This window comes from Mustela erminea, chromosome 16, assembly GCF_009829155.1.
Source record: "Mustela erminea isolate mMusErm1 chromosome 16, mMusErm1.Pri, whole genome shotgun sequence".
Taxonomy (NCBI): Eukaryota; Metazoa; Chordata; class Mammalia; order Carnivora; family Mustelidae; genus Mustela; species Mustela erminea.
Window position 1 is genome coordinate 11,780,064 of NC_045629.1, and position 14,759 is coordinate 11,794,822.

At 38.7% G+C, this 14,759-nt stretch overlaps 1 protein-coding gene and 1 pseudogene across 3 annotated transcripts in view; both read right to left on the reverse strand.

Moving 5' to 3' along the window:
* Positions 1-14,759, reverse strand: part of TOX (thymocyte selection associated high mobility group box) — a 297,971-nt gene that overhangs the window by 49,543 nt on the left and 233,669 nt on the right. The gene's annotated exons all lie outside the window — the stretch shown is intronic.
* On the reverse strand, positions 10,805-11,307 carry LOC116575483 (annotated as a pseudogene).

Genomic DNA, 14,759 nt, shown 5'->3' on the forward strand with positions numbered 1-14,759 from the left:
TATTACTGTTCACTGATACAAAATAGAGCTGCAAGGGAGTTTAGGGATCCCTTCTCAGTCTCTAGAAGAGGAACCCTAGGGGCAAGCACAAGCCTGCTGTTTGTCTGTTGGAGGAATATAGAAATAATTATGAATGAATGAGTGAATGAATAAAGCCTGGAGAGGTTAAACGACTTTCCCAAACCACAGAGTGGGAGTTGAAATCTACATTTCTCAATTCCACGCTTTGATGCTTCCTACTATATTAGCAGCTGATTTGACATTTTACACATCCTGTGGAGAGATTCATAGTTAAAGATTATCAAAACCACCTTATCAAATGTTGTCCACCCAAACTGATTTTTAGGTAATCTGTTCATGTAGTTTCTACTCGCACTGACTAAAACAGTTTCCCCCTCCTTCTCAGGTGTTCATGTCATTTCTATAATGTGATCTTCCTTATGAAATAATACTAGCTTCAACAGATACCTGGAAAGTTGTGCCATTGACAGAGTGTATCATAAAAATCAGGGCGAACTTTTCAAAGTGCACAGAAGATGCACTACTTTCTAATGTCCTGAAGTCTTGTTGTGTTTTTCCTTAGACTCTCAGCATGTGCAACAGATCTCCTATTGTGGGCACAGAATCATGGATGTTCGTAATGGGCACTTTATAGGGCCTTTCCCTCTCCCAACCCGGCACCAAACAGACCACTCATGTACATGTTCAAAAACTCCTACAGAGGAGGACACATTTTTATAACCCTGTCAATTTAAAGTGTTTACTAGCAAAATCCTGCCTTAACTAGATGATCTTTCCAAAAGTATTTAATTAATTGACAACTTCTATTTATTTCTTTTTGGGGGGAGGGGCAGAAGGAGAAGGAGAAGCAGACTTCCTGCTGAGCAGGGAGCCCAACTCAGGGCTCGATCCCAGAAACCCTGAATCGTGACCTCAGCTGAAGGCAGATGCTTAACTGACTGAGCCACCCAGTTGCCCCACTAATTGATAATTTTATTTCTCCTTTATATAAATCCTGTTACAAAGCATGATAGTTTATAACCTATCTGTTTAAAGCCCATTACTTCTCACTCTTTCAGACATATTGTGGTTTTCACATGATTTTGCTGACAATGATTTTAAAATTGACTTACATACAGAATTTTCAGATGTAGGACTACAACCAATGGTCTTCAAAGTCTATAATAACATTTTATAGCACCTAGTTCCTCCACCATTTTGTTATCTTCTTACTTGTTCTTTTCATGTTAATTAGTGCTCTGAGTACTAAAATTTGTATTCTTACCTTTGTTTTACTGGTAGAAGAGAGTGGGCATCACCGAAGTGGTATAAAGAATCAGTTTGGGTAAGGACAATGAAGTACTCAACAGGGTACCTCTTTCTCAACAAACTGATCGTTAGTTCAAAAATATCATATCACCATGATACTAGGCGAGGCAGACATCAGTTTCAACACTCAATTAAAGAATAATCTTCCTGTGTGGAGTTGACAAACCCAAATTGGAGAGCACAGTCATCGCTTCAGCTCTTGGATACACTTAGAAATGTCAGATATTAACGCCCATCTCCAAATTAGAATTGCTTCCATTTTACTTTGCTTTCAAAGAAGTTGGTTCAGTATTAAGCACTGCCTAATGTGTAATGTGGGGAAAACTAAACTGGATGGAGTTTCATTACTGAAAAATAAGATTAATTAGTTAGCTCATGAAGGTAAGCAAATGTTTTGATTACCGGTTTCCTTCTAGAAAGGTACTGACTGACTTCAGTCTTAATGCCAAATACAAAACTTCAACTCCCAAAGTATTATTTCCTGTTAAATTCCAGAATTTTTAACTTATTGTGAATAATTCTTTTAAGGCGTGCTTAATAACAACTGCTCTTCTCTTTGATTCTTCTCAAGTTCTTCATTGACTTCTCTTCTTCCTATAAATTTCCACCCTTAAATTATTTCCTCAAGTTCTGCTCGAGTCATCTTTCTTCTACCTCAAAGTTTCCTTTCTCAAACCTGTTTTGTCCAATTTCTGTTGATGATACCTTTATCCTCCCTGTCACCTCTACTAAAAATGTTCTAGTAATTTTTAATTCTTCCCTTTCCTACCAAACCCTTGTGAGTTCCACTGAATCTACTCCGAAAAAACACTTCCATTGACCTTATTTTCATCTCCACACTCATTCACGTATTTCAAGCCTTCATTACCTATTCACATGCAATGGCTACTTAACTATAAAGAATCTCTTCACATTCACCCTCAAGAGTACTACAGAATTAATCTTCATAAGCCACAGGCTCAAAACCTTCCCAGTGATATCTCCCTACCAAATTAAATCCAAACGCTTCAGCATGCCACGGAAGTTTCCAGATAATCCTTGTTCCCTAGGACTGTCCTTCATACCTTTATTGTTCAACCAAAACCACTTAATTGCTACTCTTTGCCTACGTCTCCTTCCTTTGAAAAAGTGTCTTTGGCCATGTTGCTCTTTCAGCATTTGCTGTCAGAAAAATTTTAAGAGGAGTTAAAAAAAAACAAACAACAAAACTTTGCTCAGTAATTTGTGGTTTGTTCAGTACTTTTATCTATTGAGACTTATTATTCCCCTTTGAGGCAACCCTATAGAAAGGGCTGTTTTGTACAAGTTCGTTGAGGATGGAAGAGCTTAACTGATCTCAGATCTCTCCACCAACAAAGATCAAAGTTAAAATGAAATATGCTCCACATATTTGTACCCTTTTCACAATTCCATAATGCTATTACCATATTCATATATCTAAACCCTAAATGTATTTTAAAGTCAAGTTCAAACGTTACATCATCTACAAAGCCTCCAGACTCTTCTTACTCTGAACTGCCCAAGCATTTTGTCTGTACTTAATTTATGGCCACCACTTGTAAATTTCTTAGTCTAATATGTCTATACCTTCTAGACAGTAATCTTCATTAAATGACTAATGCATTTTTCAATCCCTCTTCAGATTTCTTTTAATTAAATAGGCATTCCAAGTATTCAAAAACATATTTACTGAATCAGTATATAAGTGAAGAAATGAATACTACCAGTATAAACCCACTAACCAGTATGATGAGTTTTCTTTTCTCCAGTGAAACTTCATCTAACATTAATCACAAGATGAAAAGAAAATTTGAATAATGTCTGTCTCCCTTGTGGCAGAAACCTCAGGCTGTACCCTCTGACAATCTATACTTTTGTCTTGAGAGACAGGCTTCCAGTATTTAGCTGGCTAGCCAAGAGGCTAGCCACTGTAGAGTGTTTCCTAGCTTCCTCTGCAGCTCCATACAGGCCACATGACCATGTTTTGTCTACTCAAATGTAAGTGAAAGTGTTGTGTGGGGCTTCCAAGAAATCCCCTTAAAGGGAAACGCTCACTGTCCATCATTCTTTCCTGTTGGCAAATATGTGGGTGTAATCACTAGAGCTAGGGTGAGGGGGAAATGCCTTGAGCCCAGAAGCATTACCTTTAGGACACTGAAGGCACAAGGAAAAAGGTGCTTGAGTGTATGATTATAATGAAGCTTCCAGACCCTGGGAATCTACTTATTGTGGGAGTGTTTAACATGAAAAGAAAATGTCTATCTTTTTTAGAGTTACTGACATTTTGGGTATGCTTTTATATGTAGGTAAACCCAATCTTTTTTTTTCTTTTTAAGATTTTATTTATTTATTTGAGAGAGTGAGGGCATGAGAGGGGAAAAGGTCAGAGGGAGAAGCTGACTCCCCATGGAGCTGGGAGCCTGATGTGGGACTCGATCCCACATCTGAGGCGAAGGCAGTTGACTAACCAGCTGAGCCACCAAGACACCAAGACACCCCAGTTAAACCCAATCTTGACTGATATACCCTAACAGAATATAAATTCAAAAAGGCCAGGATAGAATCTCTTTTGTTTGCCAGGGTAGCCCTAGTATCTAACACCAATCATGGCATATCATCAATACTTAACATAGATTTCTTGAGTTACTATGAAGGGATGTTTAGAACAGGTATGATGAAGATTCCCGTAAACAGGCTTGTAAATCCTTGATCTTTTGGGTGCTACAATTACCTGATTCTTGGGACTACATTTGCCTGATCTTTGAGACTTGGGTCTCAAAGTTACTTTTGAATGTGTTTACTTCTTGTTTTGTTTATTTCAAACCCAATGAACTTCTTTTTTTCTTGGCTAAAAGTCCTTGGTGTTGTGTTGTTGGCTCTTACTTAATAAACGTCATTTCACTGGAGAAACTGACTCTGTCGAAAATGGGTGCTAGATTTTGCTTTTTTTTAAACATCAGGTCTTTTTCCTGATATTGTTTAGTAATCATAGGAGCTAAAAGATGTCAGTGAAAGTCATGGAGGAAGATTATGATGATGAAGTGAAGATTTCCATTGCATTCCTTCAAAACCTCTTTCCATTCATGGAAAGAACAAGCTCGATTAAAATCAATTAAGAAACTGGGGCTCCTGGGTGGTTCAGTGTGTTAAAGCCTCTGCCTTTGGCTCAGGTCATGATCAGGGTCCTGTGATTGAGGCCCACATCAAGCCCCACATCGGGCTCTCTGCTCAGCAGGGAGCCTGCTTCCTCCTCCTCTCTCTGCCTATTGCTCTGCCTACTTGTGATCTCCCTCTCTCCATCAAATAAATAAATAAAATATTTTTAAAAAATCAGTTAAGAAACCAAAGCAGATATCATGTATTCTCCCTCGTGACCTGACATGTAATCCAGGGCTTGAGATGTTCCTTCCTCTCCCTGCCCAATTACCTACAGCGTGAAGAGTTCCAGGGTGAGAACAAAACTCGAGTGAGAATCCTCAAGTATACTATCTGCATGTGTTTGCACTTTCTTCTTCTTGGCTTTTCTTTGAAAAGTAAAAAAAAAAAAAAGGAAAAAAAAAAAAAAAAAAAGCAACCCAGGTAGCTCATTGAGGATTATTTTAAAAATGAGTAACATTTTGGCATAACTCGAATACTGAAACCCCCAAAACGAAACACTGGCCACAACATCAGTTGTGTGAGTGACAAAATGGTGCTCAAATGGCACACTCAAACGGCACCAGAACAAACGAAGGCCCGCGTCTCAGTGTTTAAAACTGTGTGTTTCCCGATCCTTCCAAAGTCTGTTTTCCCCTTTCAAAATGTCAGCGTCACTTCCCAGTCCAACACGCGAGCCTTGAAAGCTATCATTTTCTCTGCCTCTAGCAGACAATCCGTATCAAAACAGTTGTACACATAAAACCCTAACGACGTCTTGGCTCTCTCCACTCTGATCCAGCTGTTTGAGTGAATAGCAGTTGGTGAACAGAGCCTGGAACATGGGGAGCCCCGAGGCCTTATTTGCTAATGTGGCTTACCAGCTGCTGCTTTCTGTGGTCTTTGCTGGCGAGGCCTGGACGCGTGCCAGTTGCAGCAGGAACAAGAGAACGTGAGGAATCTATGAAGCTCTTCCATTTACCCCCGTCTGTCAGCATTTGACACCCTTTGCTGCTGAGTACTTTCCCCGGGGGCTGCGAGGGGACCCTGCTGGCCTGGGCTGTGACAAGTGCTTACTCTTGGTCCCTTTTATAGACACTATCAAACAAATACTGTTCGCAGCATCTAAAGAGAGCCTGCTCTCGGTAACCGATCCAGCCTTACATGATTAATCAGGCCAGGAAGGAGACTAAGCAGTTCTCATTTTTCTTAGGAATAATGCACTCCAAGAGCCTACGAGAAGAATGTAAATGTTGATATTATTTAAGTCCCCAATTTGATTACATATTTTTGCCAGGGATTCAATTAATATGTAAATGTATACACCAGAACGAATGCGTGGGTAAATTTAATAATCAAATTTCATTTATTATTTTCCTAAGTGCATTTCCAAGAGAGAGCTAAATTATTTGTTGTCCAAACAAATTAAAGAAATCGTTTCTAGGTGATCTCCTCATGTGTTCTGTTCATTATTTAAAAACGTGTATTTTAAATAAACTTCAACATTTTTGCTATTAGACTTCTGACATTGAAGACTGATAATATCAAAAGAGGGGAAATCTGGAAAGTATATCTATGCAAAGCACATTCTATAGTTTCAAAGATTAGGAAAAAGAGAGGTTCAAAAGAAAGATTGGTCGTTTTTATGAAAATGTATTTTTATCCTCAATAATGGGTCAGAACAACTTTACTGAACCTAGTTTCTTTCCAAAAAACAACGTGAATAAATAGGGCTCAGATTTCTTCATAATACACTAAAATGGGATATCTGTCATTTAGTTAGGATAAATAGTAATTATAATACTCTCACAGGAAAGCAAGAACTCTGGGGTACAATTCATTAGATATTTGCCAAATGGAAAGACATGGCACTCTCTAGAACCACCACTGTTGGGAAAGGTTGAGACCACCTCAGAAAACAAATGCTTATTCCGCAGGAGCTTCCGTAATACCTCACCATCGTCCTCCCTCAGACTGGGGTCTCTCCCTCTCTATGGCCCCTTCCATGAATGAGACCTTCATTGCTGAAGGATTTGATGTGTTCGAGGAAAACATTATTGAAAGTTTTAAAAGCCATGGCAAAAAATTATATTTTTAATTTAACTAATTAAAATTTTGTATGCTTGCCCTGGTGATGAACCAAAGATCAGACGGTGAAGAGCAAGAAGCCACTGAGGAAGGGAGGACACCCAACTTCTCAATGTCCTCAGTGTCTTTGCCAGGTCTCCGCCCTCCTTAACCAAACTTGATTTCTACTTCTGTCACATCCCCTAGATCTAAAAGGCATGTGAATTGCCCTCATTTGTGAATTGCCCTCATTTGTGAGATGTTGATTCATTTTTATAAACAACCCAACAAGCAATTTTACTCCATTTTAAAAGAATTTCTTTTTCTTCCTTTTTTTAGATGAGAGATGGTGTTTTGTAGTCAAGGAAACTCTGCTCGTGACATCGTCAAACTGGTTTTGAGTCTAATGAGTTGTCTTGCTTTTAACTGACCCTCATTTTCTTTTCTTTTCTTTTTTTTTTTTAAGATTTTATTTATTTATTTGACAGAGAGAGATCACAAGTAGGCAAAGAGACAGGCAGAGAGAGAGAGAGAGGAGAAAGCAGGCTCCCCACGGAGCAGAAAGCCCGATGTGGGGCTCAATCCCAGGACCCCAAAGGCAGAGGCTTTAACCCACTGAGCCACCCAGGCGCCCCGACCCTCATTTTCTATCTCTGAATTAGGGATAACAATTTTTCAACAACAAATATTTAATGAGTGCCTACTTTGTGCTGGGTACTGCTATAAGTAACACAAAACCAGCAGTAAGCAAACACACTGAATGACATCTCTGTCCTTTCACAGCTCACTTTCAAGGGCAGGAAGGGGATAAGACAATAGGATAAATATTAGATGTGGTTTGTTTGACAGTGATCTGTTGTAGGGAGACAAAAAATGAGAGAAAAGTACTGACCTTAAATGCTTGCTTAAGCATGGATGGATGAAGATAAAGACAAGGAAGATATTCTGGCAAACGTAAAAGTAATTTTTGTGGTTTTTGGTCACCCGGGTCACCTCTTGTGGAAGATGTGGATGTTTATCTTTTGTTATCATCTGGAGTCACTTTCTTTGACTAGTTCTAGTTCTTGGTGAGCCACTGACAGAGCTGTGACCAAACATTCTGGTAGCCATATCCTTGCATCTGTGGAGACCTTTTCTGGGCGAAGCTGGGCAGCTTAAGTCATAGAGCACAGGGTTTCACTGTGAGAAAGTCAACAGCCCAGATAAAGGTTGAACTTATAACCCGGATGTTAATGGCTCTCTGGTCGCAAGCTCATAGGCTAAATGGTAGATACAAAGTTCAAAAAAATTTAAATACATAAAAAGGTATTCTAGGTCATTGTATACTGTTCTCTGCCATCAACTCTGCACACATAACCCCTCCTTTGGATCACAACAATGGCCAGAAGGTTATGGGGTATAGTGACACGCAGTTGGAAAGATGTTTTCCATCAAATTGAGGCATCCATGTCTGATTGCTTCAGGCCAACACGATTTGTCTCCTACTGTTACTGTTAAGTTATCAAAGCCAGTATAACCAGGCTGACCTTGTGCTCCAGTGTGCCCTTGAGAAGACTCCTTTGCCTGGCTCAAATAAAACAAACATGCAAATGTACAGCAAGCAAGCTTGACTCTTAACTGACAAAGAGCATCTCTTGTAATTCCAATTAATGGCAGGATATAAAGGCAGACTAAAAGCTCTATGTTATCTGAAAGGGTTTGGGAGACCATCTGGTCAACCCTCTGGTTCCAAAAATACCTGAATTAGCAGTTCCTACAAAATTGTACACCTCTGTTAAGAGGAGTCTGTGAGTGGCTCTGGGTTTACTTATGATTAGAGTCAGTGAAGCCCTTGATTTGTAGAAATAGTGCCTTTTGCATCTGCACTACAAAGTGTAGGCAGCGCTTTGTTCATGGGACTATAATCTTATATTAAAGTGTACTCAAACATGCTAATGTCTGCTCACATCTCTGCTTTGATGTGCCCAAAGAAGGGACTGAATAATGTGCCTTATTTTCAGAATACTTTCAAAGGATTGTGTGCATTGAAACAAAAAGCATGGGTTGGAAAGATAGGTGATAAGAAAATTGGGAGATTCTACAAGACATGCCCTATGGGAGTTGTGGTTTATCTATGAGAACTAGCTCTGGATATTTATAGCATCACAAGTCAGCTGAAATGGTTCTTTATACTATATTTAAACCTGAAAATTTAACTGAATTTCATACTTTCCACTGCAATGTTAATGGGATCTAGTAAAAATGGAGATGTCAAGTGGAATACTGACTTCTTCACATCAGTTCAGAAAGTGACATTTGAGTTCATTTAGAGGCTCTTAAATCATTAGATACACACGACATTCACTTAAAGTACATCTCAAGAAGCAAAATTAAAATCTTGTATTCTTCTTGGGCCTGATAGCTTTCTTATGCAGAATATTTGTATGTTCCCAAGTTACTGGGGACTTCAAGAAAAGTATAATTTTAAACCAGTATTTTATTATGGAAATCTTTCAATAATCCTTTTAATAATGTATTATAAAACATTAAAATAGCATGAAACCAAGATAGGAAAAGGCTGGAAATCCTCTCCTATTGAGTATAATATTAATAATTTGGTAAAATCAGTCTAGGAAAATTACAATGTCTTTCAGTTTCTTTAAAGTGTCTGACTCTGTAAGTGACCTTAAGCTCCTTTAAAACAATTAAAAAATTCAAATATTTGTCTGCCAAAATTTTATAGCATGTTAGATAATGGGATGAATATCGTTATATATAGGCTCTATACTTCTGAGTATACCTAATTTAGTTAATATTAACATTACTCATTTATGCTTTTATATACTTTGAGTTATATAAGGTCAAGGTCTCAAAACTAATCATAAAAACTAGTGACTGCTATTCATGCTAATATAATGACCCTTTTTCTAAAACAACTGCCAATAAATTTCATTATAAAAAGTTATTAAAAGGGTTAAAAACCTATTAAATGTCAAAGAATTTGCCTGACTCAAACTTCTAATAAAGAAAGAGAATAGGCTTTCTTTCTGAATTATTTAAATCTTTACTGACTGTGCACTGAACCATGAAATTAGAAAAGTGTTATTAGAAGTGTTCTCTGGTTTTTATAAAAGTTGGAGCCCAGAATGTATCAAGCCACAGTCTTTAACTAGACTAGTTAAAGCAGTAGGTTTTTAATCCCAAATACATGGCTTCTACTGATATAAAGGTCATAATTAAAACTCTATCCTGTAACTTGGTGATAATGAAATTATTATTAGAGAAGCAAACATGTTCATTTAGAACATATGAGCTACATGTTCTAATTTTAATTTGGACAAATATCTTCAAAATTTTTTTGATCTTTCAATGTCCACTAACATAGACCCACTCAACTAATAATTAGGTTTTAATAGTGATAATTTTAAAACACTAATGCTAACATTTTAAATTATCTATCATTTACAGGTTTAACATCTATAAAATATATGTTTAAACTAGATAATTATGGTATAAAGAGTTAAAATAGATCATAATTCTGCATAATTATAACCCTGTGTGATGATGGCATAAATTTAGGTATCAATTATAAAAAATAGCAAATATACCTTTCACAATTTATATCTATTTCTCCAGGAAATTAGACTTAGTGCAACTGATTTGAAATGGTCTATACCTGACAGGCAGGTAAGTGTCCATACTGCCAGTCAGTCTCAACTGCTCAGTGCTAGCCTTTGGTAATTGTGGGTTGTTGTTTTTGTTGTTTTATGTGAGGAGTCAATGGATTTATAAAAAGATGCAACAAAATTTAAAATGGTACAAAATACCAATTTCAAAACAACATCAAAAAGTGAGTGTATTGGGGTGCTGGGGTGGCTCAATCGGTTAAGCATCTGCCTTTGGCTCAGGTCATGATCCCAGTGTCTTGGGATTGAGCCCCGCAGTGGGAAATCCTGATCATCGAAGAGCCTGCTTCTCCCTCTCACTGTGCTGCTCTCCCTGTTAGTGCTGTCTCTCCCTCAAATAAATAAATAAAATAAATTATTTAAAAAAGTGAATGTCTTTACCCACACTCAGCTTACAACAGAGCAAATGGATAATTGGAATGATTCATGCTATAGCATATCGCTGTATGAACTGACAACAGAAAAAGGTTTTGGTAGAGGAAGACAGAAGAACTCTCTTTTAAGAATTAGAACCTAGGGGCTCCATAATAATCTGGCATCTTCTCAGTGTTCTATCTATGGTTAGGAATGGAGGGAACTCTGGGGATCTTCCCATTCTTTGTTTAAGGTCAACTGTGCCCACAAATGTAACACTTAATGCTGATTTACTCTCTGTACTAAGCAATGGTCTGCATAGATTCCTTTGCGTGTGGAATTGTTCAAATCTTGGATCCTTGGCAATCCTTAGAGCCACTCAATCCTTTTGTCCCGATTTCTCAATTTCAGCCATTACAGTCAGTTATACAAATTACACAAGATATATAAGATACTGTTGGCATACGGGTAGTCCCTCGTTGACTGTACTAAGTCAAGTTTGACTTTAGTGGAAAAGTTGATAAACTTGATGTCAACCAGGATGTGGTAAGGTGCACCCAGCTGTGTGTGATATTGGAAGAAGAAGCAGGAAGGATATTGGGAGACTTCTTTTTCCTTGGATCCCCTGGGATCTTGCTTTTCTTTCTTTTTGGGTTTCAATCTACCCTTCTCTATCCTTCTCTTTAAGACTCTGATCTCAGAGACTAGGCATTCCCTTCACAGTCAAATACTTCCTCACTTTCTTTTACTTCCTCATTCATGCTGCACTTTTCTTTCTGGTAATTGTAGTCTTAAGTTCTTTCTACGACTTACTGGTCTTCCTTGATACTCTAAGCACAGAGCCCTGTTTAATCCTCCCAATAGACAGGTGAGACCATCATACCCATGAAGGAACAAAGGCTTGGTGAGGGGATCTTTCTGCTGTTCAGTAAGTGGACCAGCTGGAATCTGTCACAAGCTGCCTGACCTTCAAAGTCTATATCATAACCATGGCACCTCTACTGCTGATCCAGTATGTGAACTGATATTTTTAGATGTGCTTTTTAACAAAAGATAGTTGGAAGAGCTTGCTGGGGAACATGCAGCTAGAACCTAGAAGGACCGACTTTAAAGCACTGATGCTTTGGGTAAGAAATTCAGTTGGAAATGCGTTGCTGAACACTTGCTCTGTGCCTAGTACTATGATAGGTCACATGGGGAAATAATGGCAGATAAGACTGTACTTATGATTGAAGAGGTGACGGGGCAGGGAGACATACAGTAATACAAGTCAGGTGGGGAGTCATTGCCATAACCAAAAATGCACTGCTATGTAGACTTGCAGAGCAGGAAGTGCGATTTCTGAGGGGACTGAAATGTGCGAATAATGTTGCCACAAGAAGTCCGTCTGCAATGATCGAAATTGCTGTGAGCATCGTGGAGAACTGAGGATGCTTTTTAAACAAAACAAGCAAGCAAAAGCAGACATAGACCGATAAAAACAGAGAACAGAGAGCTGATGGTGGCCAGAGGTGGGACGGATAGGCAAAATGGTGAACGGTGAAGGGAATGCAAATACAGCTTCCAGCTATGGAATGAATAGTAGGACGGAGGTTGGGGGGTGAAAAGCACAGCACCTGGATACAGTCAATGATACTATTTTGGCATTGCGTGGGGACAGATGACAGCTGTGCCTGTGGTGAGCACAGCATAATGTATAGACTTGTCCAATCACTCTGTTGTACCCCTGAAGCTACAGTGACATTGTGTGTCAACTCTACTTCAATAAAAGAATGCTTCTTAAATAGGAGGGCATTTGAAAAGTGGAAATGAACTCGGAAGGCAATACGATGAACGCTAAGATACATCATTCGACTGTTGGGCGGTCAACTCTACTTGCTACAGTTTCACAAAAGTGATGATTTGTCTAAGAGACTGTGAAAAATTGAGCAAAAATAAAAATCATCATGTGGCTTTTCCACCTAAGTAAACCTTAACCATTCAGTACACAATCAAATCACATTAAAAAAAAAAAAAGCTGTGACTGAGAGTCATCTGATAATCAGATTTCTGCTTGAGAATTAGCAATTTGAGTGTCCACTGTTTTCCCCGTTAAGTTTTAGGACTGCTAGAGATTTTGTAGTTTTAAGACTACCTGTCAAAATATTTTAAAATATCAAGTTGTTCTAACTGAGAGAAGCCCATAAAACACACTAACAGCTGATGCTACATTAGCAGAGAGACCATTTTATCAAGCCCTAAATATGGGCTTACAGTTTCAAAAATAACTTGGGTTTTTACACTAGGTCCTGAAAAAAGAGTTATGGGCACATGAACATAGTCATCTGGATCAGGGTCTCCACAACATTCCTTAAATTAACTACCAATGTTGCCACATAAACTAAGCTTTCATAGAATAAGTGACTCAAAGACTTTGATCAAAACTTTTCTTGGTATTTGCCCCACTTGTCAATCAGTGCTGTTCACCTGTTAGGAATGGAGGTTATCCAGAAGGAAAAAGAAAAACAAAGCACTCGGTCTGCCTGGGTGGCTCAGTTGGTTAAGCAACTGCCTTCCGCTCAGGTCATGATCGAGGAGTCCTGGGATCGAGTCCCACATCAGGCTCCCAGCTCCATGGGGAGTCTGCTTCTCCCTCTGACCTTCTCCCTCTGACCTTCTCCTATCTCATTCTCTCTCTCACTTAAAAAACAAACAAACAAACAAACAAACAAACAAAAAAAAACCCGAAAAAACCAAAAAAACAAACAAACCAAAAAAAAACAAAAAAACAAAGCACTCTGCAAAGGAGGTGAGAAGGTGCAAGTTTCTGTGGTCTAGGCTGGGCTCCTGGATTAATTATGTGAATGCTTCACGACTGGCTGAGACAAAAAGGAAAAGTACAAGGAGTATAAGACAGATGGGCTGTGAGGAATGAGCACTGAGTGGACATGATTTGCCTAAAAGTATGTTTCCTTTCCCCCTCACAGTAAAAGACTAAACGATGCTTGATGGGTTTATGAGGGCTGGTATCAGGAACTTTTAACAGAAAAGAAGATCTTTCTGCACATTACATTCAATTTTTGATGAAGAGAACTTTTTCCACCAGCTTTATCATTAAGTGGTGTATCTCTCCTGCTTGTTATCCCTGAAGAAGTGGATGGCTGGGACTCTGGGGAGCCATTGACCTTAAAGCACAGTAGGGGGCGCCTTCTAGGCCATGGTCTATAAAGGGTTCATCTACATGAGGGTGATGAATCCATGTTAGATTATAATAATTCTAATGTGGGCCCTGCCCTGACAGGAAGGCTATCTTAGAATAAGAATTCAATTAAGTTAGCAGTAGCTCTTAATATTCATGCCCATAATCTGGGTAACATAATTTCAGCAAAATGTCTAAAAATTCCCAGGAAAGCAGGCGTCCTTTTTAATTTAAATTTAATTTAGTGTCTTGGTATTTTGTTTTGTTTTAATTCTTGCTGAAAACTGTCTAGAATGCCTTTGCCCACTTTTCTGCCCTAGTTAAACACCTGGTTCTAAATGAAATGGAAAAAATATTCCTTTTATCATGAATCATGAAGGATCTCAAGAGCACGAACTTTTTTTCTCAATTATCATTTTGCCATTTTGTGACTGTGGAATATGGACTTAGTGTTCTCCGACCTGTGGACATACCCTTTTGATGAATGCATTTATTTCTTTATTCCTTCCTTCCTCCCTCCCTTCCTTCCTTTCTTGTAAAGATTTATTTATTTATTAGAGAGAAAGAAAGAGCACCAGCAGGAGAGGGGCCAAGGGAGAGAGAGAGAAACTGAAGAAGACTCCCTGCTCATCATGGAGCCCGAGGTGGGGCTCCATCTTCCAATCCTGAAATCATGACCTGAGCAGAAATCAAGAGTCGGAGGCTTAACTGACCACCCAGGCACCCTTAGTGATTGCATTTCTGATCTTTAAAGTGCTATGTGTGAAAACAAAAGTAAAATAAAATAAAGTAATAGTTAGCTGAGAAGTTTGTTTGGTTGGACTCTTATTAATAAAGATTTTAGGGGCACCTGGGTGGCTCAGTGGATTAAGTCTCTGCCTTCAGGTCAGGTCATGATCTCAGGGTCCTGGGATCAAGCCCCACATTAGGCTCTCTGCTCAGCAGGGAGACTGCTTCCCCCTCTCTCTCTCTGCCTGCCTCTCTGCGTACTTGTGATCTCTGTCTGCCAAATAAATAAATAAAATCTTTTA